The 24,111-nt window shown below is 41.7% G+C and overlaps 1 protein-coding gene across 7 annotated transcripts in view; it reads left to right on the top strand.

The window, feature by feature from the left end:
- The window catches only part of LOC136880984 (uncharacterized), a 316,000-nt gene that overhangs the window by 188,474 nt on the left and 103,415 nt on the right, over positions 1-24,111 (top strand). For 3 of the 7 annotated variants that reach the window (XM_067153594.2, XM_067153566.2, XM_067153571.2), the window contains one exon: positions 1,151-1,225. The exons of the other annotated variants lie outside the window; for them this stretch is intronic. The gene's annotated coding sequence lies outside the window, so the exon portion shown is untranslated. The remainder of the gene's footprint in view (positions 1-1,150; positions 1,226-24,111) is intronic. 7 annotated transcript variants of the gene reach the window in all.

Raw genomic sequence — 24,111 nt, 5'->3', positions numbered from 1 at the left:
GCCCCACCCACACCACAAAATATCACCGCAACACATCCTTTGTCCTGAGAAAGGGTGTCACCCCTTAGGAGACCCACCGTACCCCATCGAGGTACGGAATGAAAACTGTGGTAGTAACAGTCTTAACTCTCGTCAGGGGGCAGGCCCGATATTAAATTAAATACAAAAGGACATGCTTTTGATTAACAAGCACCCTGTGTGGGTGGGGGCGATAGAATAACACCCATGGTATCCCCTTCCTGTCGTAAGAGACGGCTAAGAGGGCCCCAGAGGCTCTTAAGTTGAGAGCGTGGGTTGGCGACCACGAGGTCATTAGCTGAATCCTGGCATTGCTTCCAATTAATTGCGACATGCTCCTCACTTTCATCAATCATATTAGAATCTCCTCTAGCCAACTCTTGTTCTTTCCCTCTCTGAAAACCGTAGTTAGTGGGACGTGAAATCAATATTATTATTATTATTATTATTATTATTATTATTATTATTATTATTATTATTATTATTATTTTCCGACCCCGATGGTGTTAGGTATTGTGACCTAGGGAATATTTCATTTTCACACCTTTCGTGGCCTTTCTTTGGCCGATACCTTCATTTTCGAAGTGTCGTATCGCTTCCATTTTTCCCACTAATTAATGTGCTTAGAGGATGATTGCCTAGTTGTACTTCCTCTTAATACAATAATTACCACCACCTGATAAACAGGCGAACAATAATATTGCCTAGTTTCTTTTTTTTTCTATTGGCTTTTTACGTCACACCGACACACAGGTCTCATGGCGACGATGGAACAGGAAAGGGCTAGGACTGGGAAGGAAGGGCCGTGGCCTTAATTAAGGTACAGCCCCAGCATTTGCCTGGTGTGAAAATGGCAAACCATGGAAAACCATCTTCAGGGCTGCCGACAGTGGGCTTCGAACCTACTATCTCCCGAATACTGGATACTGGCCGCACTAAAGCGACTGCAGCTATCGAGCTCGGTCCTAGTTTCTTTAAATTAACATCCATTAATCTACTACATCTCACGTATACTAATTGTATCATTATTATAATTAAATTAAAATTAAATAATTAACTCCATGATACTATTTAACAGCATTATAACATAATATTACAATAAAATAATTTATAACATTATCTCACACTACAGAGTTTGCCCACATTCCACGTCTGGTCTGCAAGAGTGAGAGGCCACCGAAGTGACCTGTGGCACGCACGTGATGAGGTAAGTAATCTGTTTATTAGCATCTGGCATGCACCTTCAGATCAAACCATTATAAATAAATGTGCCATAGCCCACTGGACGGACAAGGCGTGGAGTGATTCATGGCAAGTCTCATCACTATCAGACATATGCAGCAGAGTCCAGTTTGTCACATCCATGTTAGTGACTAGCCGTGAGGTTTTAAAAATTACTATTTGTTTTACGTCGCATCAACACAGGCAGACTTTATGGCGACGATGGCTTAGGAGGGGGTAGGACTGGGAAGGAAGCGAGTGTGAACTTATTAAGGAACAGATTCGATATTTTCCTGGTGTAAACATGGGAAACCACAGAAAATCATCTTCAGGACTGTCGTCAGTGGGGTTCGAACTCACTTTCTCCCGAATGTAAGCGGACGGCTACGTGACACAAACCGCGTATCTAACTCGCTCTGTCCGAGAATATTCCTCATGTTTTTCTTTCAATCACTCTATACTTCATGATGAAAGACAAATCAGACCTCATTATTCACCTTATCAGTCTTATAGAGAAACATCCATATACCTTGCTCGTTCTACAAAACGACTGAAATCTTTTAGGAAATGTATTCAAATCTTTAAGTTTAAACACACTGACGTCGCAACGTTCACCGACGTTATCTGGACAATAAAGGTGTAGCCTGCCCCAAACTGTTTTCCCATGAAATGAAATGTCGTATGGCTTTTAGTGCCGGGATAACCCAGAACGAGTTCTGCTCGCCAGGTGCAGGTCTTTCTATTTGACTCCTGTAGGCGACCTGCGCGTCGTGATGATGAAATGTTGATGAAGACGACACATACATCCAGCCCCCGTGCCATTGGAATTAACCAATGAAGGTTAAAATCCCAGACCCGGCCGGGAATCGAACCCGGGACCCTCTGAACCGAAGGCCAGTACGCTGACCGTTCAGCCAACGAGTCGGACGCCTTTCCCCATGCTCTTCATTACTAACGTTAATTACATTTATGAATGCCAGAATATATTCATTTCCTGGTAACTATTTCTGGTTACTGGTGGGCGTTAAGTCACAAACAAGTTTTATTAAGTTACTGCCATGAACGTAACACGTTGCCGCTGAATCATGTCCCTAGTCACTTTGATGGGCACCCTGCGTAAAGGAGTTGCATCCAGGCTATAATAGGAACACTGATATTCATGACCATTTTTGTATCACTTAGTCCAGATTACATTCTTAACCTTGTCCCCGTTTCTACCATCAAAGTAATTTGCCCCAGACTAGTCAGCCGATCCCAGGCGTGCTCAGTCCGAAATATGATAAAATGCCCTAAAAATACATACACCCAGGATCTTGATGGGGAACATATAACTAAATACGAACACGGTGAGGTCAATTAAAACTACAAATAAAGCAAGGCGAAGCATGACGTCAGTTTTGGAGGAAAATCTGTTTATTAAAAATAAACAAGATAAATATTTTAAAAATAGTAAAGTATCAAATAATCAGATTTATATGACTGTTGTTTTTTTTCAGCTGGATAAAGTCCATCTTGAGAATCAGAATATATTACAAATTTACAGTGTATGCCGACACACATACTTAACATATCAAATCTTGAAGTTTCTGTAATTTTAACACATGGGCTTGCGTGCTCGCACCACGCTCCTGGCTTTACTTTTTGTTAACGCTTTTAACTGTAGATGAGTACGTTCCCCATTTCTGCATACTTGACACTGCAGTGGGGTCCCTAACCTTAAGAAAAGACGTGATCTAATGCGCAAAAGGGGTGGGGGGAACTAACCTAACTGTACAATATATAACACGCTGAGTGGGAAAACATCCTACGCACAAAATATACCTTTCGAGCCATGAACAATCCCATGAACATAACAAACAGTGTGGATAGGAACCACAAAAACGAAAACATGTAAATGGTACAATATACAGGATGTTAGGTGTATACCTGCAGATATTTCTTCTAGCAATAGAGAACGATGTGATGAACCACTATATATCAAACTTTTAGTAATTTTCGGAAGTTATTTTCGAGAGCAAAAAGATACGATGTCTTTAGAATAGGTAGTATGCCTTGTTCTTGTGAATGAATAGCTTCCCTTTGAGAACAGGCGAGTCACGCGCCATTCGTGCCAAACTGGTTTCTGTTTATGTTTACAAGCAAGTGTGCTACGTAACAGCTGAACGCTACCAATGCAATGCACGATATGTTACGTAACATACTTGTCAAACTGGTTTTATGTTTAAGAGCCAATGAGCTATGATAACAGCTGAAGGTGGCTACTACAGTAGTGTATGCCATATTACGTTACATTCTCGCCAGACTGGGTTCGTTGTTGTCAGTATTTAGTTTCCGTCTTAGGGGCTTCAGACAACCCTGGTCATCGGTTTCGGACCCTGAAGATGTACCGAATTCTCAGCGTTAATACTGGTTCATTTGCTGTTATGTCATTTAGGGGATTGGGATATCTGTGGTCATCAGCCCCGTGGTCTAGTGAGTATGGAAATGACCTGAAAACCTGTATCGGTGTGGGACCTGTACGACTGATATAATTATTGGCTGGGATAAGCGCGCCGGGACGTGAAATACGGTACGATCCCCGTTGTGCATTGCGTAAAGGTAGAAGAAAGATGGCAGTTCCTTACGCCAAAGAAAGCAGTCATGGGATGACCAAATGAGTAGCATCGGAATTGAATTATCGAAACACATCGAACGTTTAGTTTCAAATGAATAATGGACATGTTATACAACTAAATAAATTAAACGTACCTATATTTCGTGCCTCCTTCCGCGCTGAGTGGCTCAGACGGTTGAGGTGCAGGCCTTTTGATTCTAACTTCTGGCCCAGTCCGGTGGTATTTGAAGGTGCTCAAATACACGTCAGCCTCGTGTCGGCAGATTTTCTGGTACATAAAAAGAACTCGTGCGGGACTAAATTTGGGCACCTCAGCGTCTCAGAAAACCGTAGAGTAGTTTTTTGCTATTTTGCTTTACGTCGCACCGACACAGATAGGTCTTTTTGCTAGGGGCTTTACGTCGCACTGACACAGATAGGTCTTATGGCGACGATGGGATGGAAAAGGCCTAGGAGTTGGAAGGAAGCGGCCGTGGCCTTAATTAAGGTACAGCCCCAGCATTTGCCTGGTGTGAAAATGGGAAACCACGGAAAACCATTTTCAGGGCTGCCGACAATGGGGCTCGAACCCACTATCTCCCGATTACTGGATACTGGCAACACTTAAGCGACTGCAGCTATCGAGCTCGGTGTAGAAGTAGTTAGTGGGACGTAAAGCAATTAACGTTATTATTATTATTATTATTATTATTATTATTATTATTATTATTATTATTATCAGGTAATTAAAAGCTGAAATACGTGGAAGAAAATAGTAAAATACGCGTGGTTTAAGAGGAAACAAGATGAAATGTATGTCACGTAAGTTAGCATCGGACGCAGTAGTTACCGACAGATTACTATGCGTAAGACGAGAACCAGGTCAAGCTCGTGGGGATGAGTCAGCTGTAATCTCGTATTGTGTATAAACATCAAACATACACATCAACAAATCTAAGAAACATAATCAAGGTTACACGTTAGAGACATGTAGCTGTTAACCTGAACGCCAGGCCGACGGTCGCTTTCATGAGTACAGATGAGTTATCAAATTATACACAATTCACAGATGTCGAAGGTATTTAAGAAGATTCCGCCACAACTATATTACATTTTACTATGATGGTGCTAATAACAAATCGCAGCAGCTATTGGCTTTACGTCGCACCTACACAGATAGGCCTTGTGGCGACGATGGGACTGGAAAGGGCTAGGACAGGGAAGGAAGCGGCCGTGGCCTTAATTAAGGTACAGCCCCAGCATTTTCCTGGTGTAAAAACAGGAACCACGGGAAACCATCTTCTGGGCTGCCGAGAGTGGGGTTCGAGCCCACTATCTCACGAATAATGGACACTGGCCACACTGAAATGAAATGTCGTATGGCTTTTAGTGCCGGGAGTGTCCGAGGACAAGTTCGGCTCGCTAGAAGCAGGTCTTTCGATTTGACACCCGTAGGCGACCTGCGTGTCGTAATGAGAATGAATTGATGATGAGACAACACACACACCCAGCCCCCGTGCCGGCAAAATTAACCTATGATGGTTAAAATTCGCGACCCCGCTGCGTATCGAACCCGGGACCCCTGTGATCAAGGACCAGCACGCTAACCATTTAGCCAAGGAGCCGGCCTGAAAGCCGGTGATGTTGTGGTACATAAGCACCTGTATCCACGACCTGCGCGTCGTGATGAGAATGAAATGATGATGAAGATGGCACATATACTCAGTTCCCGTGCCAGCAAAATTAACCAATTGAGGTTAAATTCCCGACCCTGCCGGGAATCGAACCCGGGACCCCTGTGACCAAAGGCCAGCACGCTAACCATTTAGCCATGGAGCCGGACTTAAGCGATTGCAGCTATCGAGCTCGGTAAATCGCAACAGATTACGCTACTGCGTGTTAAGATGATGTCGGTAGAATAAGACATAAGGCTGCAGTAGAAGAAGAGGAAGAAGAAGGTAACGAGAGCCACATAGTCAAGCAGCACACAGCTGAACAAAGTGCACATTAGTGACACAGACATAAGAGTGGCGTGGTCGCGGGAACTACAGTCGCATTCGTAACACTCTGTTGTAGAAAAATAATGAACTAACATACAGTACGGGCTCCGTAATTCCAGGTGGACGGTAACAAGACTATCTCGAATAGAAAAGTACGGATTTACGAACGTACACGAAAACGCCTGTGAACAACATAATGTACCTATGTTAAACATTACAGTACAATAGTTTAGAAAACAAAAACATACAGATTGCCTTACACTAAAAGAAATTTTAATTTTTCTTTTGTAAATTAACAAAACACTCTAGGCAATCTTCTTAAGTTAAATGTTAACTTATAGTTCCTATTTCAGTAATGATGAATATAAAACGATTATTTTATTGAATATTTATACGTGACGACGATGACGATGATGATGATGATGATGATGATGACTGCTGTCTTAATGTCATCGGCCCTTAAAAACGCAAAGTGTCCTCTGTTTTAACTCGTAGGGAATAAGAAACAAAATATAAATTGCTGGAAGCCTTTCCCGATAGATTCATGAAGGGCGACCCGTGTTCTGTTCTGCCACACGATACACTAGAAGCATATAATGGTATTCGTGGTATTCATACACTGGCATTATTCAAATACTACTACTGATGCTACTACTACGAAGTAACTCGCGTACTGGTACGGACGATAATTCGCATCTCTGACAGCTGTTATTCAGGTCAAGGTAAGACAGACCGGTTTCCAGCCACATCCCCCTCGCTAGGAACAGCAGACAACCGGCATGTGACAGGTCTAGTGCTTTTGTCGAACTGCTTACGTGGAATATTCTCCCACAGTGCGATTTCAATATCATGGTCTTTTGGGAGTGCAACTCGCCGTATGCAGAACCATCCCGTGTTGACGTCTATGCAAATAAAGTTTATTACGTCAACGAAAGAATGCATGGGATATGATTTCCAAGTGAGTAGTATCGGAACTAAAATGTCAAAACACATCGAACGTTTTACTTCATACCAGTAAGGGACATGTTATGAACATAATTTAATTAAACGTACCTTCCTTTCGTGCTTCCAACCGAAGAGAACATGTTTAAATGTAAATGAAAGCCTTCTAGCTTACTGCTGATTTTGCAGTGCCTATTAAACGTATCAAAATAAACGTTGCCAGGCTGAGTGGCTCAGACGGTTCAAGCACTGGTTTCATGAACTTAGCAGGCTCGATCCTGGCTCAGTCCGCTGGTATTTGAAGGTGCTCAAATACGACCGCTTCTGATCGGTAGATTTACGGGCACGTTAAAGAATACCTGTGGGCAAGATTCCGACACCGCGCGTCTCCATTGGCACGTAAAGATGTATTATTATTATTATTATTATTATTATTATTATTATTATTATTATTATTATTATTATTATTATTGGGCGAGTTGGCCGTGCGATTAGCTTGCATCCGTCGAAAAGCCACTGACAATATTATTATAAAAACTGTCTTAGTCTATTATTACTAACTATTATGAAAATAAGTTAATCGCCCCACTCAAACTTCGTAGCTCGTAATCTGTCAGAAAACACTAAAGAAAATAGTGAACTTTTAACAGGTCCGAATTATTATTAATATTATAATTGCAGACATGTCTCCGAAATTACTGAAACATGTACTTACAAATTGTTTTACGTCGCACCGATACAAATAGGTCTTACGGCAACGATGGGAGAGAAAAGGGATACAAGTGGGAAGGAAGCGTTCGAAGTCTAATAAAGGTACAGTCCCAGCATTTCCCTGATGTGAAAATGGGAAACTACGAAAAACCATCTTCCTGGCTGCCGACAGTGGAGTTCGAACCCTCTATCACTAGAATACAAGCTCACAGCTGTGCGCCCCTAACCGCACGATCAACTTACTCTAAGCTCCAATGGCGGTCTGAGTAGCTCGGACGATAGAGCGATGGTCTTCTGATCCCACCTTGGCAGGTTCGATGGCGGCTCAGTTCGGTGGTATTTGAAGGTGCTGAAATACGCCTGTCTCGTGTCTGTGGATTCACTTGCATTTAAAAAAATACTGCGGTACAAAATTCTGGCACTTCAGCGTCTCCGAAAACCGTGAAAATGAATTAGTGAAACGTAAAGATATTAGTAGTAGTAGTAGTAGTAGTAGTAGTAGTAACATTACTATTACGGAGGTTTTAAATAAACGGGTCCGTTACATTACCTATCGGCACTTACTGTCCAGTAATTAGCCTTCTGTCCACCTCTGTGGTATAGTGGTTAGTGTGATTAGCTGCCACCCCCCGGAGGCCCGTGTTCCATTCCCAGCTCCGCCACGAAATTTGAAAAGAGGTACGAGGGCTGGAACGGGGTCCATTAAGCCTCGGGAGGTCAAATGAGTAGAGGTGGTTCGATTCCCACCTCAGCCATCCTGAAAGTGGTTTCCCGTAGTTTCCCACTTATCCAGGCAAATGCCGGGATGGTACCTAACTTAAGGCCACGGCTGCTTCCTTCCCTCTTCCTTGCCTATCCCTTCCAATCTCCCCATTCTCCCGCAAGGCCCCTGATCAGCATAGAAGGTGAGGCCGCCTGGACGAGGTACTGGTCATTCTCCCCAGTTGTATCCCCTGACCCAATGTCTCACGCTCCAGGACACTGTCCTTGAGGCGGTAGAGGTGGGATCCCTCGCTGAGTCCGGAAACCAACCCTGGAGGGTAAACAGATTAGGAAAAAGAAGAATAAGCCTTCTATTAGAAATGCCCGGCGGCAATTCCACAGTAGACCGAGCTCGATAGCTGCAGTCGCTTAAGAGCGGCCAGTATCTAGTATTCGGTAGATAGCAGGTTCGAACCCCACTGTCGGCGGCCCTGAAGATGGTTTTCCGTGGTTTCCATTTTCACACCAGGCAAATGCTGGGGCTGTACCTTAATTAAGGCCACGGCCGCTTCCTTCCCACTCCTATCCCTTTCCTGTCCCATCGTCGCCATAAGACCTATCTGTGTCGGTGCGACGTAAAGTAACTAGCAAAAAAAATCCACAGTAGCTATTTTTCCTTCGAGCAATGTTCACGCATAGTTGCAGCTACGGTTTTTGAAATCTGTCTCATTAATAACAGTATGACTGAATACTTACAGCCTTTTCTTTCAGTGTCCACCGTCCTTTCATTGACTGAAAAGTTTATGAATAAGCATAGACAACTCGCATTGTCTATTGTCAGAAATTCATCGTAGACTGTCGCAATAAGAGCACAGAAATGTTGCGCTCATTTTTCATTTACTTATTAACTATTTCCTTTCATTTTGTCAGCTTGGATTACTGAGTAATGCCATTGACGTCTTATAAATCACACACAACTACACAATACATGATTCGCATGTATGTGCTGGTACGTATCTTCAAGGTCACTGTAAGAATTCTGTGTACATTTCACACAGATTACTTTAGACCGCTTTTCGAGTACAGCAAGTGGCTTGGCACGTGAGTCATCCTCTCCTACTTGCCAAGGCTTTAGGGGAAGTGCACAACAACATGCGTTGGCCTGCGATAAGAAACAGGTTCAACAAGCCCTAGACTCTACTAATGTACTTCCACTACGCGTGGACAGAATGACGTAACCGGCATATCCTGCTACGGCCGTTCAAAATACATTAGGTCCTGAAATATTTGGCTCAGTTATGGGCAAACTAATAGGACAAGGTAAAAAGTACATAGCATATATTGTGAGATGTATTTTTCTTTGCCGACTAGCTTAATATCTGCACGTATACACCTAACACCCTGTATACATTCAAAGAAACAAAAACATGTCATATTTTTGAGGGATCACTAAGAAAAGCATGCGGCATTCACGCAACACGCATCCACTCAAAGCCTCAATGGAAATAAAGGAAACATAATTACACTTTAAGCAACACTTCCTATTCGACGCAGGTTCCTGAAAAATAATTACCGGTACATGTTACAAAATCAATATTTTAAAAAAGGTGACAGAGTAGGCTTTACCTTTCAACACCTATTTCAACGTTGTAACCTGGAAGAGATGACATAACACAAAATATTCCTCCGCGGTTATATCGTAAAAGAAAATCCGAAACAAACGTCGCGATATAAAACTCTCGTCAACCGTATAACAATAAAATCGCGAAGTATAGGCCGCTCAAATAAAACTCTCCTCGGTACACAAACATATCACCTTCGCCAACACACCGCGGAATGACTCAAACTGGAGATCCACGTCTCCCAAAATAAAGCAGCAATACCAAAACCACACACGCTACTCAAAAGTCTACCCGCGGCAAGTCACACAAACAAGAAAATGCAGGCCTTTCAAATCAGGAACGCGTCCTCTTACTCAAAATCACACAAATAACATCTCATGTCCTAAAGTTGCGTAAAACTGAAGAAATATGGTGGACGTCGTCTAAAATTCGCTAGCATGAAAGAAACACGACCGCGCTGGTCACAAATCAAAGCACTCGCACTCAAAGTAAACATGAATAATAAAGTGGCCAACTCTGTAATAAATATGATAAACTGAAACTAAGAAATTGCCACATTGACAATCGATCATGTCTGAACATCGGAATGTTACTGAAATATCTCAATCCAACATCGCGAGAAACTCATATTGATGATGCTGATAATAATAATAATAATAATAAAATAATAATACATTTTACAGAAATTTTATTCTAATATTCGGAACTCGTGAATCAATTACTAATTTAGAACCTAGATATACAAAATAGTCGTGAAGATTACGCTAAGAACTTCGTGGATCCACACTCCACCATCTTACACACTCTCATTCACACATCATGCAATAAATCCCAGAAAACGTAACGGCAGGTTTCCGTACACTTTGAGCTCCCAATAATAATACTTTAATCTAGTCCTTCCTGACTTTAATTTGAATCCTTATTCACATTTACAACTACGCCCCGAGATGTACACTGCGTCTCAAACATCAAAGCAAACAAATAAAAAAATATGCGAGGCTAAAATAAGAAACTGACTCGTAAAGAAATGACTCAGCTAAATAAATAAGAATAAAATGTAAGAAAGCAAGCTGTGACTTCATGCAAACGGTCCACATTTATGTTACAATTTATATTTACATTAACAAGCTTCCTATCATTTACTCTGAATAGGACGTAGTCCTACCAAACAAAGCTACATCTACATAAATTAAATATCAAACTAACCTATCACCTTTTGCAACATTAAACACGTTCACACTCACATAATTACATCATAACTCTGTACTCATCTGTTATGTTGACTTATGGCCGTTCGTCCTCAGGAGACAGCCGACCCCATTTTGTTTTTAGCCAGTCATATCGATGATGATGCCTTCAGGAAAGGCTTGGATCAGTCCTTTTGTCTCCATCGAGGGTAGAAAGGTGATGTATTTTCCGTTGCTGCTTCTGCTTCTGGATGTCGTCTAAAACATCCCCTCGTTCACGATGTAGAAACTAGGCCAAGATCAACCGGCCAGTTACTAGAATACTACAGCCGGGGGTAAACCGTGAAACCAGTTCCCATTCAGTCGCGGAACCGCTTCTCTTATCTACTCCCGTAACTAGGTCAAATATTTCCCATTTTATAAACGGCTGGGCTGAAAATTATAAAGTTTATGCCCTCGAAAAACTATTGACACAGGCAGGCTACTATGCACTTTGAAATGATTAAATGGAACTGTTCTCTCCCTTTGGTAATCGTAAGTTAAATGCCATCCTCCCAGTATTAGAAAACTTGAGTATATCAAATGTAGACTGAGCGTCTTGCAATAAAATCTTACGAGTCCCCACACGATCACTCGCGTAAGTAACTTCTTCTTACGATGTTACCTGCACAAAATCTCGCCGAATAATAGGGTAACTAACTGACGCGGTCATCCTTTTTATAAACTCGTCCTCGAAGACGCCGTTATATCCTCGATTGGGGCCATCTCTTCCCTAGACCAATGCCTCGCTATATCGACGGTGGCTCTATCGTTTCATTGGCTCAACACATCGCGTACCTGACGCTTACTTCAAACATCTCTTATAAGCGACCCTAGCCTCTCGCGCGGGCATCCGAAATGTTGTCCGTTGGAGTTCTATTGTTCCCTTGTTCGGCTTTGTGTCGAAATTCCACCTTCCAAATTTAGCTGGTGAGCAAACAAACCCGAGCTCCAAGCTCCCTGCAGAAATTGCGGCATGTGCTGCTGAATGTAGATGTTTCCTGCCAGTTACTAGTACTTAATAAAAATGAAATATTCTCTGTACATTCGAATAAATGACTGATTAATTAAATGAGTACTTCAATAAGGGCTCAACCTCGACGATACAACGAACTTAGACGTCAAATCTGCATCAAAAAAGACGATAGGACCAGGGTTGCCAAGTGTTTTAGGTGGACTTCTCCCTGTGTTCCTGATGAAAACTTGACAGAATAAATAGAAATCAAGATTTCTCGAACAGTAGACAATATTTCAAGTAACTTACTTCTTCAAATTCTCCGTTATTTTTGGGGAATACATTGACGCTTTGAGGTAACTCGGTTGTCAGTGATGTGGAAACGCTCCTTTCAATACGTTAATTCCCCAGATTCTGTGATCATATGCTCATCTGTCAGGAGGAATATGATTGTTATGATAAGACGTTAGTCTAATGCTCACTGCAACCTGCATAGTGGTGATGTCATTGGGGAAGATGTTCCGTACGTAGGAGTGCGAGTGAAGCTTAAGCAATCCCTTCGCGAGAAAACAACTTGTGCAAAAGACGCTATTGTACAAACTGGTTGATCGTGTATGATAATAATAATAATAATAAGAAGAAGAAGAAGAAGAAGAAGAATGAGGTATGGCCTCCGGAGTGGCCTGGCGCAGGTCGTCTTCTCGTAGACGGCATATTAGGCGACCTGCTTGTCTGGGAAGATGATGGTCCTACTTAGGATAATTTCTAATGCTGAATACGCCACACACACCCAGCCCCCGGGCCATTGGACTTAACCAATTAAGGTTAAAATCCTCGACCCGGCCGGCAATCAAACCCGGGACCTTCTGGACCAAAGGCCAGCACGCTAACCTTCTAGCCACGGAGCTGGACATCGTGTATGGTGATCGGTGGAGTTCGATTTGTTACGCAATACATGTCCAGATATATAAAAATAGGTGTTTGCAAACAGGATGAATAGATGAATTTATTCTAAAATTTTCACCCATCACAATATTTAGCGTACTCTGAATTCTTTGAAAGACCAATGATTGTTTTTTCTAAATTCTGATGGGAAAACTCGGTCATTCTTTTAATTTTCTCTTCTGTTTTAATCCACTGAACTTGTCTGAACAGCAGTGTACTGGCCTTCCGTGCCAAAGTTGTCGACAAATTCACCAACCCCGTGTCATTAAATTTAGTGGCACGTAAAAGAACTCCTACGGCACAACATTCCGGCACCACGACTTCTACGAAAAGCCAATGATTTTCTGTACTGGATTCTGGGTTCGATTTACAGGGCGAGTCAGTCGTGCGGTTAGGGGCACGCAGCTGTGAGCTTGCATCGCGAGCATAGTGGGCTCGAACCCCACCGTCGGCAGCTCTGAAGATGGTTTTCCGTGGAGGCAAATGCTGGGGCTGTGCCTTAATTAAGGCCACGGGCGCTTCCTTCCAACTCCTAAACCTTTCCTATCTCATCGTCGCCGTAAGACCTATCTGTGTCGGTGCGACGTAAAGTCACTAGCAAAAACGTAGGCCTAAGAACACAGGGGCACGCCAGTTACCCATAACACAAGTGAGTGCATATGTGGGGTGGAGTAGCCTGAGAGAGCAAACATTATGCAACAGTAGCATCATTTATATTCTGAGACCTAACTGTACTAATTGATTTGGTAATGACTGATCTTACCTTGCTGAAATTTCATTTGGTAGAACAATTCGAAGCATGGAATGTTAAAATTTGGCGGTTTTGATGACATGTCCGTTGTCTTCCCACTGCCTTGCCTCGACATCTACTATTAATTTTATTAGCCCCACGTTTGGGCGTTAATTTGAATATAGCTGCAATACTTATTATTTTGTAAAGATACAGCGCACAAGCCAACGGCCGTAGCCGTGTTGAAACACCGGATCCCGTGAGATCTCCGAAGTTAAGCAACATTGGGCGTGGTCAGGAGTTGGATGGGTTGCCACGCGCTGTTGGTGGGGGGTAAGGGAATGGAGGAGCGGAAAGGAACTGGCCACCCTACCGCACGTAAACTCCGGCTCAGGAATACTTCTGCGGAGGTTCGGACCTGCCTTCGGGCAGAAAAACCCTTACCTACCTTACAGCGCACAAATTATGCATAGAGTGGAACAAACTAGAGAACAAACTTTTACAAAAGATCACAATAGAAGATCCCCGATGTCTACAGGCGAGTACCTGGTATCGGCTGCATTGTACATCACATAATGTACATACGCAAGATTCGTTTTGGTCATTGAAGTACTCGGTATTACACAGCTTATGGCGGTATCCATGTACCACCATCGAGTTAACAAAGTGTCGCAGTTCTTGGTTAGTGTCTGTCCATACCCTATTCATCATGGCCTCCATTGTATAAACGTCGATCCAGATTTCGTCTCTTTTCTTCACTCTGCCCTGCATTAGTTTCTCCCAGGTATCAGAGAATGATCCAAACGTCCTCGATGAAGGTGGACTCCTTGGCAAGTTCATATGATTAAGCTCGTGAAAAAATTCTCTCATAGAAGTCCATCTTCGCAATACACTTTGTGATTTATTAAAAATCAAAATCGAAGTTAAAATAACGGGACATGTTTCGCCTAATATATATATGATACAATTCTTTCATAAGCTTATACGTAGACCATTACGGACCCCAATATGAAATTTATAACCTGCAAACAACACAATGCAGCACCTAGGCAGTAGGCAGTCAGCAGCAAAGTAAGGACGACAAGTGGACTTCTCCCACCGTAACGGGACTCTCTTTTGTATTAAAACATATCCAGCCACAGGAAGAACTTTATCTTGAAGTCTCCTTTTCTACTCTAGCCATATAGGGCTGCTCTGTCTTCATGATGCATACAAAGAAAGACCGGCTACCGTGACTCACAAGTTCACGATCTTAAATTGCCACAATTACAACCTTAAACAACAGCAGCATTTTTATCCTATGAAGATAAAAGTTTTAGAAATACATATACAAGTATACCTTGAGTGTTTTAAATATTAATTTTCAGACACTACCAACAAAAAAGTTATTTTACCCACTATGAAGTTTTAATGACACCACACAAATGTCATTCGGATTTAAGTGCTCACTTTATGTAAGTGTGTTCTTGTAAGAGTTCTTTTATTGTTATAAGCCACTTGATCTGTCAGTTTTATCCTTGGCTTGGACAATATGAAAGTCACTGAGGTATGAGCGATTCTAATAATACCATTCCTTGTGCAGACAGTCCCTGTTATGAATGGTGTGAAAATATCGCTCGTATTGTCGGTTGGTGCATGCATTTCAGTGGGATTGGCAGACTGATGTGTAATAGCAACTTCTGGCTTGGTGAGGAAAGCAACGAGAAACTACGTCACTCATTTCCCGAGTACGCCTCCTCAGTGACACCTGTTAGTGGAGCTGTGCAGTATCAGACCAGCGTTCGGGCTGAATACCCAACATACATACACAAGCCACTTTATAGCTGCCTCTGTGGATCCGTGGTAGAGTGTTGGCCTCCGAATCCCAAGATAGCGGGTTCAAACCCGGCAAAGGTAGTCGGATTTTTGAAGGGCGGAAAAAAGTCCATTCGACACTCCATGTCGTACGATGTCGGCATGTAAAAGATCTCTGGTGATACATTTGGTATTTACCCGACAAAATTAATTAAATCTCAGCCATAGACGCCCAAGAGAGATCCGGTTTACTCTGTCAGCCATCTAGCGGACCTAGAGTAAAACGGAACGTCGAAATTGACGAGCAGACAGCCAGATGGCGTCAAATTGAAATGTCTGCACACGGTAGCTGAGGCCATACGATTATTATTATTATTATTATTATTATTATTATTATTATTATTATTATTAAGCCAATTTATGTAGCATTTTAAGTTTAGCCTAATGTCTAGTTTACCACTTTAATTTTAATGTTAAGGAAAATACGGCTGAAGATGCCTATTTATAGGTGAAACACGTCCCGTTATTTTAACATGTAACTTCGATTTTGAACTTTAATCACAAAATGTATTGAAAAGGTGGACTTCCATGAGTCAGTTCTTTCATGAGCTTATACGTAGTTCACTACGGACCTCAATATGAAATGTATAACGTGCAAAGTTCATATGCTAGTCGAGATTTTGCGTATTTCATTATCCCCGGGGTAGTTGTCAGAAAACCTGACTTAACTGCTTCGATTGTCCTCAAGTCCACCATAGTCAGCCTCTCCTAGATGATTTCCAGCCCGTATGTGGCGATGGGAGCTATATTCGCGTCAAATGATCTCATCCCAGTGAAAGCTTCGTGATTGTTTTAATAACATTTATGGCTTTGGTTGCCGCCGTTGCTCGAGACTTTATGTGGGCTCCGTAGACTATTGCTGTTGTTTGTAATGTCAATCCTAGATATGTGAATGTACACTGACTTGAGGGGAGTTGATCCTAGGTAAATCTTGTCACTAGCTGCTTCTCTGCCTCCTTACCGAGACAGTCATTTTTACCGTTTTCTCAGTGTTATCTAAAATTCCGGGCAAATAGGTGACAGAGTCCACCAGAGGATCCCTCGAATTAAGATAATAGTGGTAGAGTGAGTGAAAATCTCATTCCAGGTCCCGTTCCTGAACTACAAATCTGATAGTCTATTGGGCCTTACCTAATACTCCCTCAAAACTATAGAATTGAGGAATTACATGCCATAAGAACTTCTCCACGAAGAATCAACAGACAAATTTGGAAGAATAAATATATTCAAATAAACATTTCAAAACGATAAATTATAAAGAATAATAAACGGTATCCGATCAGAACCGCATTTTCAAACGTGTATTTACAATGTACACACTACTCTCGCATACTTCCGTTGTAAATACTTTGATGTCTTTTAATTCGACATTTTAACAGGCCTATACATTTTTCATTACTTAACGAGATTCGTGTAGTAGACTTGTACCACGCCGGATATGTAGGAGTTGGCATCTCGTTCCACCTCATTGACGCGAACAGCTTCCAAAGAAATTGTGAATAAGCTCGACTTGAGTTCATTGAACAATATATAGACTGTACTAAAACGAGCTATGAGTCTTGAATAATGGCAAAAAACTGAATGCTTTTTACACTGCTGTTACACTATACATTTCATTAAATGAGAACTGTTAGCGCTCGCTGTGTAATTAGATCATACTACACACAGATGCTTTAAAAACAATGTCAATTCATACGCCGATAACCGAGCTCGATAGCTGCAGTCGCTTAAGTGCGGCCAGTATCCAGAATTCGGGAGATAGTGGGTTCGAACCCCACTGTCGGCAGCCCTGAAGATGGTTTTCCGTGGTTTCCCATTTTCACACCAGGCAAATTCTGGGGCTGTACCTTAATTAAGGCCTCGGCCGCTTCCTTCCCAGTCCTATCCCTTTCCTGTCCCATCGTCGCCGAAGACCTACCTGTATCGGTGCGACGTAAAGCCAATAACATACGTCGATAGAGTTTATACATAATCACTGCCTCGCATTTTCCTGCAGTCTTCCACAAATAAAAATATACTGTGTGAGCAACGTCACAACTTCATTAATTCACTGCTGCAATAGAATCTCTTCCTGATTACATGTTGCACCGTTTATGTCTGTAGGCTTGGCCACGCCATAGGTTTGCAAAGCTAGCTAGTGCAATCTATGCGTACTTTACATCTCTCCTTGCAGACAAATTTTGTGAGTCGTAGAATAACCCAAGCGCCCAGTACTTCCCTCCTTCTCAAAATAAAACTTCTTAGCCCCTTACAAAATAAAACTCCTTAGCCCCTTACTAATATAATATGGTGTCTGACTTCAGTCAGCTACAATATTTACATCGCTTACAATATTATTTTAATATAATAACAGTATGCCACCTTATAAAATATACATCATAAGTTTGTCAAACTCGCGCACTCTTGCGTGAGCTCTTGAATGCACGTATTATGCTTACACCATGAATCTGTAGAGCACAGATCATGTAGAGGCCGATCAGCTTATGAAACTATGTGCACCACACTGTTCTCCCCATCCGTCCCAAATCATGCAAATTTCCTCTTATGACTTTACCATAATAATCCTGTAACTTGTCAATTGCACTACCGGATAAATTTACTTCCCAACCCCCTTGCCATCACCTAATTTCTTCCCCCCGCCCCCCCCCCACACACACACCTCATTCCATATACGAACCTCTATCAATCTTCTTGTCAGCGTTTTCCTCTGCTACACTAAGCCGATTGCCATTTATGAATATGACTATTGCATTCTAACTTTTCTTTTTTAATATTTCAACCTCAGGGATGATATGTAATAACTTTACTGCACCCCTTACTATCATAATCTCATATTCTAATCCTCTACTTTGCTCTTATCTCAGAACTGCCCCTTCAGCTTCAATTCCACCACTTGTTCCTTGAAAATGTGCATCACATTTTTCATGATTATATTATTGTTTCCAATTTTTAACGTAATATGCAATATTATGTTAGGTATTCAGTACCCATCACTTTCCCACTCTATACTAATTATTATGACTTCTCTTCTGCCAGCTTCCATCTATTGCGACTGCTACTTCATTTGAATCACTGTTTTCTAACACAGCTTCCTCTGCTGCTGACTTTATGCAGTCTTCTGCATCCTTCTCTAGAGATCGCAAAATAACTTTATCAATAGTATGACACTTATTCAAAGGGGTCAGAGTATTTAAAATTGAACATAATGACTTACTGGCTGAAGGCATTATGGTCAACTTCAGCTACGTCAATTACTTCATTCCATTTACAAACCTTAGGTTAATATTATGATCTCTAGCAATGTGTTTGGATTTCACATTTTAGAGATAGGATACTAGCAAGACCCATTCGTTTGTAATGAAAGCCTTCAGGTAGCATTTCAATATCTACAAACTGAAAACCTGAGGTCACTTCATTTAAATGTATACTACAGTACTATCAGCAAATTCATAACAAATAGTTCTTTAAAATGAAAGTTTCATTCTTGATTCACTTGAAGGAGTATCTATACAATCATTTAGAATCGAGCCAACGTTATGTACCACCTCACTTTCCACTACTTCCACCACTACACGTATTACTACTTACAAATGTTTTGTTGTTCTTACACTGATTTTCATGTCTTTATTTGGCCAAATTTCTTTACATTCCCCGCTTTTCGAATAAATAACTATTCAGCACGAGAGCAAGTGCTTTCGATCACAATAAACCAACTGTCTGAGTTTCGAATCAAAATAAATTCCCTGCACAAAACCAAACAATAAAACAGCACTTTGAAGACACCGTGGTCAACTTCAGCTACGTAAATCCTCCTTCAAAACAAGCATACGTCCTTTACATCTTAGTTGCTCCACTTGTTACACTCTTGTTGACTTACACAGATATACTCGTACGTACAAAAATACATAACATTTCATAGATAAGGAATGATAAAAGGCTACTGAACTTCACAAACAGAATGGCCAACAGATTTTAACCGTGGATGGTTAATTTCTATAGCTTGGGGAATGGGTGTTTTTGTCCCAATACATTCCTCTTCATATTCACATAACACATCGCATTACCAACCACCACCGAAATTCGTAATTGTGAATACATTCTGCCTCATGGGGTTAACAATACGAAGGGCATCCGGGCGTAAAACTACGCCAGATCCACATATGAGACTCAGTTCACACCCGCGATTCCAACATTGTGGGAAAAGCATAAAAAAAGAAGCAGCGTTATCATTATCTCTTCAGGGTTGAGGCATTCCCTCATGTTGGTGTCCCTGTAATTTATGAAGGGAGTAAATATCCGCATTGATTCTAGGTATGTCTGCATTTTGTGGATTGCACGAAATGTGGAGTCCGTTTCTTGCAATTCTTTTACAGCGACGAATAATCTGCAGTTAATGTTTGTTCCGATGTACGGATGAATCTTATTCTAGATCTCATTGTGTAGTGTAAATAATAATAATAATAATAATCTATATATATGTATAACTGGATGTTAGTATGTTTGAAGCTAATAGACTTAAAAACTACTGGACCGATTTCGCTGAAATTTTCACAGTTTGTTCTTATTACATCTGAGAGGGATTATGAAGTGGTTTGAACGAAATCTGATTGGTAGTTAGGCAATAAGGGGTGAAAAATAAAGTAGGGGAAGATAAGCAAACCGCAACACAAGTCCGATCAGCGGGTTGCCTACCCTACAGAATGTAAAGATTATGATGTGTTCCTTAAAACTTATTTCTCCTTTTATCTGGAAAAATTACTGTAGGGGCAAGAAACCCCTAGCACACCTAAAGGAAGGGGGTGAAACTTAAAAATACGAAAATGACGATATTAGTGACGAATTCATAGTCTTTGGTGTAGCTGCGAAAGAAAACTGTAGGGTATGACACACATACGGGCGGGATCGTACAACTAAGGATGTTACAGGCGTTAAAATTGGTATTTGGAATCTTCTTTAAAAATAAACACATTTTTTTTATCTTTGGAAAATCCATAAACTATATTATTGGTATTAAATGTTCATAAACTTATTGAAATTGGCAGGAAAAACAATATGACTACGAGAGGCATATCGAGATGAGTTATCTAACCTATTTATAGGGAAGAATAATAATAATAATCATCATCGTATGCGGAGAATGATCAACTCGGGTAGCTTAGTCGCCCAGTTTCTTGGTATCCAGGCTACTTCCGTTTCTGTTGAATAGTTCCGTGTGAAGAAGGCCTAAGCACCTGTTATCTACGGCGACATTAAATGTGTTAAATAATACATTTTATCGCATTGTATTTATGGGTATAATAGAATGCATACCTAGCTGCCAGAAGAATGTGAAGCAACTCTTTATGTCAAGAGCTAGCTCAAGTTTCATACGCAACGTTAATCGAACAGGACAGTCCTCGGCCTTGCAAATGAAACACGTTACGCTGAATTCACATTTGTAAGTTATAGTCCAGGTATAGAAAACAGCGTAGTACCGTTTTAAAAAAAAGAAAGTTACTACCGGTATCTCAGCAGATTCTGACACCCTAGAAAAGTATTGCAGGTTCAATTATAAGCCCCTTGGTAACATTAATGAACGTGAAAACAGAATGTCGATATTGTTACGAACAAAACACTGTCTATATTATCGCTCTTATTTAATACAGAATGACTCAATAAATGCGCGCGCGCACACACACACACAAAGTAATCCTATTTCACCATGAATGATCACACTTACTAATTGCTGCCTATTTAAAAGTTTTTGTCCTACCAAGCTCAATAGCTGCAGTCGCTTAAGGGCGGCCAGTATCCAGTATTCGAGAGATAGTGGGTTCTAACCTCACTGTCGGTAGCCCTGAAGATGATTTTCCTTGGTTTCCCATTTTCACACCAGGCAAATGCTGGGGCTGTATCTTAATTAAAGCCACGGCCGCTTCCTTCCCACTCCTAGCCTTTTCCTAACCCATCGTCACCATAAGACCTATCTGTGTCGGTGCGACGTAAGCAACTTGCAAAAATAGTCTTTGCCTTCTTCACACAGCAGGAAGTCCAGCTCATTGCTATTACCTGAGACGCCTATAATCCTTATTGACAGGCTTGCCTTACTTTCACTTTTGTTCCCAAGTGCAGGCACCCCATTCAGCAGCTGCGTACAGACGGATAGGTGTGAACACAGGGCACACACACGACGACTTTTACTTGGTTTGACTCCAGAGAAAGTCCAGTAAATTCACACAGCCAAACACAGTGAACTACTTGACAACCAAACAGCATCAGCTCAACGGTGTTAAACGAACCTAACAACACCAACACCACCAACAACACCAACAACGTTCCAGTTACACTCACAACAGTTGCTTCACACGCTGACCCCACAGCAGTCCGTCCGCTATCCACGGTAACACACACACACACACACACAGTACTCCAAGGCAGTACTTCGCTAGTACTCTGGTCAGCACACGACGATACGCTGACTCGGGCAGGGCATAGACAACAACCAACACTTCTGCCGCCAAGCTCCAATCACTCACACATCATCGATACACATACAGTACTCCAAGGCAGTACACACACCGTATTCCACTCACATACTTTGACGCCGGTGTCCAAATCGATTGTCACTCCATTCCGAGCACCGCACTCCAACACTGACTGGTGGAACACCTACCACACACTCAACCCTGCAACATTACTACTCGTTCACGGCGGCCTTATATCTATAGCTCGGGTGATGAGTTCCGGAATATTCGCGATGCGGCTAGAGACAGAACATTACCGTTGCAACTCCCAGAAAGTGTACGGGGAAATCAGACGAAGAGAACAATACACGGAAAGACGGCCATGCCCTCAGACTAGGAGCTCCCGGCTGACTCACTAGCCCTTTCCTGGAAGTATCGAAAGGGGTTACGACAGGGCTGGCACGTAACAATATCTTCAACGGTTCACGATTTATTTGAGATGGACATCTTGGCTGAGTAACTCTGCATAAAATTTACCCACCCCGCTTCCCTTTACTGTTCCTTGGCCTCGCCATCGAGCGTTGATAGAATGGAGTACGTACAGTATTAGTTACGTCGTAGTGATACTAGTTGATTGAGAGAAGAGTTCTTACAGGTTGAACGCGCGTGACTATCTTCTCTCTCTCTCTCTCTCTCTCTCTCTCTCTCTCTCTCTCTCTCTCTCTCTCTCTCTCTCTCTCTCGCTCTCTCTCTCGCTCTCGCTCTCTACCATCCCTCACACCAGTGGCCACTGCATCCAACCTAGTGTCCTGTACAGTCTGATATTCGTCCGACAACAATCTCACAGTTTACAAATCGTATAGTTTAAAATCATTCAGTTATGTTACGTCTATTTTCCACCAAACTAAAGAACCAATAGGAAAATGCTCGATTAAATACGGCCTTAATGGCAGATTGTGTCGACAGCCGCAAATTAGCCTTTCTAAAACTAAACTGATGTCAGAAATTCAATAGAATTAAATGTAATATTGGGGGATACAAAGTTGGAACAGGTAGATAACTTCAAGTAATTAGGATGTGTATTCTCCCAAATGGTAATATAGTAAGTGAAGCTGAATGAAGATACAGTAAAGCTAATACAGTGAGCTTGCAGTTGTGAACAACAATATTCTGTAAAAAAAAGAAGTCAGCTCCCGGACGAAACTATCTTTACATCGGTCTTTCTTTCAGACCAACTTTGCTTTACGGGAGTGGAAGCTCGGTGGACTCAGGATATCTTGTTCTTAAGCTAGAAGTAACAGACATTAAAGTAACGAGAATGATTGCTGGGACAAACAGGTGGGAATAATGGCAGGAGAGTACTCGGGATAAGGAAATGAAAGCTAAGTTGGGAATGAACTCGATATATGAAGCTGTACGCACAACACAGCTTCGGTGGTGTGGTCATGTAAGGGGAATGGTGGAGGATAGGTTACCCAGGAGAATAATGGACTCTGTTATGGAGGGTAAGGAGAGTAGAGGGAGACCAAGACGACGATGGTTAGACTCGGTTTCCAACGATTTAAAGATAAGAGATATAGAACTAAATGAGGCCACAGAACTAGTTACAAATAGAGGATTGTGGCTGCGATTAGTAAATTAACAGAGACTTGCAGACTAAAAGCCGAAAGGCATAAGAGTCTAAATGAAGATGTATGTATGTTATTATTAAGAATATTAATAACAAGAGTAAACTGGAATTGGGTGACATTTCTTTCTCAAGCAATCACTTTAATTTTCAGGGAAGTATGTTTGAAAAATTGTGAGACTTCCAACGAAGTATTTTAGTTTTCATATATTCTCCGCTACCCACTCCTCCCTTCATTTTTCTGCACTGATCAGGCAATATTGTGTGCTGTACCACAACCCAATGGTTATGTGAAGCGATTTTTGGAGATAGGACAGCGATATGCGTCGGGAGATCTGACCAAAGTATTAGTTCTTTTGGACTTTTTAAAGAGAGTTAGTTGGGCTATATTGTATCTCAAAATCTTAACTATCGTCGCCATAAGACCTATCTGTGTCGGTGCGACGTAAAGCAACTTGCAACAAAAAAAAATCTTAACTAACTTCAGCTTGTCGGTTCCTGCTCCAGGTAAACTCTCCGATA

Source organism: Anabrus simplex, chromosome 1 (assembly GCF_040414725.1).
Source record: "Anabrus simplex isolate iqAnaSimp1 chromosome 1, ASM4041472v1, whole genome shotgun sequence".
In the NCBI taxonomy this organism is placed as follows: domain Eukaryota; kingdom Metazoa; phylum Arthropoda; class Insecta; order Orthoptera; family Tettigoniidae; genus Anabrus; species Anabrus simplex.
This window is presented reverse-complemented; position numbering and strand designations above follow the sequence as displayed.